This window comes from Solanum dulcamara, chromosome 6 (genome assembly GCF_947179165.1).
Source record: "Solanum dulcamara chromosome 6, daSolDulc1.2, whole genome shotgun sequence".
Classification (NCBI taxonomy): Eukaryota; Viridiplantae; Streptophyta; class Magnoliopsida; order Solanales; family Solanaceae; genus Solanum; species Solanum dulcamara.
The window spans coordinates 34,275,006-34,278,188 of NC_077242.1; positions in this window are offsets into that span (position 1 = coordinate 34,275,006).

Sequence of the window (3,183 nt, forward strand, 5' to 3'; positions counted from 1 at the left end):
GTTTCTACTCTTAATTCCATTACTTATAGTTTCAGGATATAACTTGACTTACCTACTGGTGGGTTACAGTAGATGCTATCATTGATTCGAACAATTAGGTTGTGACAATGGTTTGACTTAAAGAAATTACTTTTGGAAAAGAATCACAATATAAAATATCCAAAAGATATCTAAAATATAAATTAACAAACCCAAAATAATTATATACAAATAATGTTTGTCTTAAACATCAGTACATGCCCAAACTGGGCTAATTACACATATATACCAATAGAACACCAATCAATCACTACAAGCCACACCCAAAAAAGCATGCATCGTCCCCAATGCATGTACAAAAATCATAATGAAAGAAAGAGTGGGAAATGATAGCTCAGGCTGTCAAGTTAGATGGAGACTGAGCAACCTTTGGTGTAATCTCAGGCATAGGGATGGTCTCCTCGGACTGGACCATTATAGTGGTAGTGGTCTCCTCAAATTTAGTCGCGGTGGTCTCCCTCTTGATTATTTCCATAGGATCCATCCTCTTTAGCAGTCTCCTGCTAGGGCTGGCTCCACCTACCCGGTCTCCCTGATCAATAATGGACCACTGGATAGCGATCTAAAATTCTGTCTCCTTAGACAACTACTCAGAACCAACTTGCTCCTCATCAACTAATTACTCATCACCCTCTCTCTCTGACAACTCGTCATTCTCACCTTTCAAGTCCTCTTCACCATGAGTATCTCCATTTACTGGTATAGTGCCAATAGTAGAGTCTATAGCAGTATTCGACATAAAGGATGGGAAGAGTGGAGTGCTCAAAGTAGTCATCTCTATTTGGTTCCTCATGATCTCCATGCAAAACCCTAGAATGCCTTCTATCTCACCTTTCTCTAGCTTTACCCCACAACTCTCCAAATCTACACAAGGTCCCATAAATCATGGTGTGACTCTACTATTGCCTATCTAACCAATTCTAGAACAAACTGAACATAAGAGCTAAACTTCTAGTCGAACGTGGACAAAGAAGCAACCATCCTCCAAAAATTAGCTACAGAAGGAGGGTGAGGGGTTGGAGTAGTTGGCTGGAATAAATTAGTGCCGATAGGTTTAGTCAAGGAGGCATCAGTACTGAGACACTCAGGGATCCATAACTAGCTTATTTGTGCTTCCTCAAAAGCCTAAGGAAATGCAGCTTGTTGAGAAGCTTTCTTCTTCTTCAGCTCCAGGATATCATTGTCCATGATATGGAGAATGTTAAAGTCAACACCTCTTAACTCAAATTGTTGACTCTAGGTATCAATCGAACATTCATACTGAATAATTTCTAGACCAAAGATGAAAATGACAGGGATCTAATGATTTGCAAGGATCTCGTGGTATTCAAATCGTACACCAACTTATCACCATTAATGGGCAACCCTGCTATAATCCCAACTATTAGGATTGCTTTTGAAAACCCAATTAGTTTCCTATTCGAGTGCTAGATCCTTTTACTGACGAACCCAAGCAAAAAATATGGCCTCAATTCTTAGTGTTAAATTCTTTATCAGTACTCTCAAAGTAATCCGAACCGATGTGGTACTTGTCAGTGCTAGTTTCTTTGCCAACCATAGTCAGTTGGCCTCCCATTTGTCATGAATCCTCTACCTCTGTAATTCTCTAGCCTCAAGTCCATGGTTGCATAAGTATGTCGTGTTTATCTCTGTTTATCTCCATTAGGCTCAACTTGATCACCCCCCCCAAACCTTAAAGAACATAACACGTTTCTTCTTGTTCTCCCTATATGCTATTAGACAGGCGTGAAACTATCAAACTGAACCTAGGATGGAGGTTCCAGACTCCTTAGTGAATACTTTCCATCCCTAGTTATTAATTTTCTCTAGAATGCGGTGGAAGAAGTGGGAAAGTCCATGCACACTAAGTTGCCGCTCAACAATGAAACTTTTCTTGAGCGAATACGTTGGTCGAATCTCCTCATAAGGGAAGCAAAGAGTATCCTCCCTCTGTTGTTCACAGTCCACATGTGTAGTAGGTTTGGGGATGATAGGGGTATCACCCCCCCTCCCCACCTCGACTAGCTCGGTTGTGAATCTCTGTGCAACTGCTATTGTTTATTTAGTAGTGATTGTCTTTTGTGGGGCATACTTTCACAACAGTGATCAAGCAATTTCATGGCAAGTTAGTGAAAACTAAAGAAACGTAATGAAATACTTGAGATGTGACCCCACAATAAGGTAAGCAGGAAGTGTGGAAGTTAAAAGTTTTGAGAGTATGAGGAAATTTAAGAGTTTCAAAAGCATAAGGTCAAAACTCAAATTCCCTTCTATACTATTTGTGATTTGCAACGATGATGTGACCGTATCACTGAGATGCGATACTGCACCGCCTCAAGAAATTTGACGTACTTGGGAGGCAGACACAACCAGGATGCATGGTCCAAGACCACAACTGTAGCTGTGACCACATCTGGTATCGAAACACCTCTATTTTTGATGGATTGACTATTTTTCAATGTAATAGAATTACGGCACTACAAGGCTTTATTACGACCACATCATGTGGTAGTATGAGATGTCTTTTTGACCTCGAAACTACCTCCTCAGACTGGGATGTTGCGATTGCATCAGGGCCGCATCATTCTTGCAACACCATATAAAATACTGCATCACCCTTTTTTTCTTGCAAACAAATAGAAAACTAAGTTAGAATGATGGATTGCCTCCCACCCAGTTCCTTAATTTTGGTTGTGGAATGACACTTCTTTTTTGTGTTTCTGTCATTTTATAAATCTAATATATTATAATAAGATATTGGTTGCCTCCCGAGCAACGCCTGATTTAACTTCACGGCAAGATGTATTTACCTTGATTACTCAAACTTCATTGAGTAGAATAGATTCAATAAGTTTCAAGTCCTTTGGTATTATCAAGTATTTCTTGAACCTATGTCCATTTACTTTAAAGCACCATCCCTTGTCTACCTCTAATTCAGCTGCTATATTTGCAAACACCTAGGTTAGTCTATAAGGTTCAGTCCAATAAGAATTAAGCTTACCTATAAAAAATCAAAGTCTGGAGTTAAAAAACAACACAAAATAACCTAGATTAAGTTCCCTCTTTGATCTCTTCTTATTGTGGTAACTCTTCATCTTCGTCTTGTATAATAATACACTTTCATAGGCTCTCGAGCAAAATTCA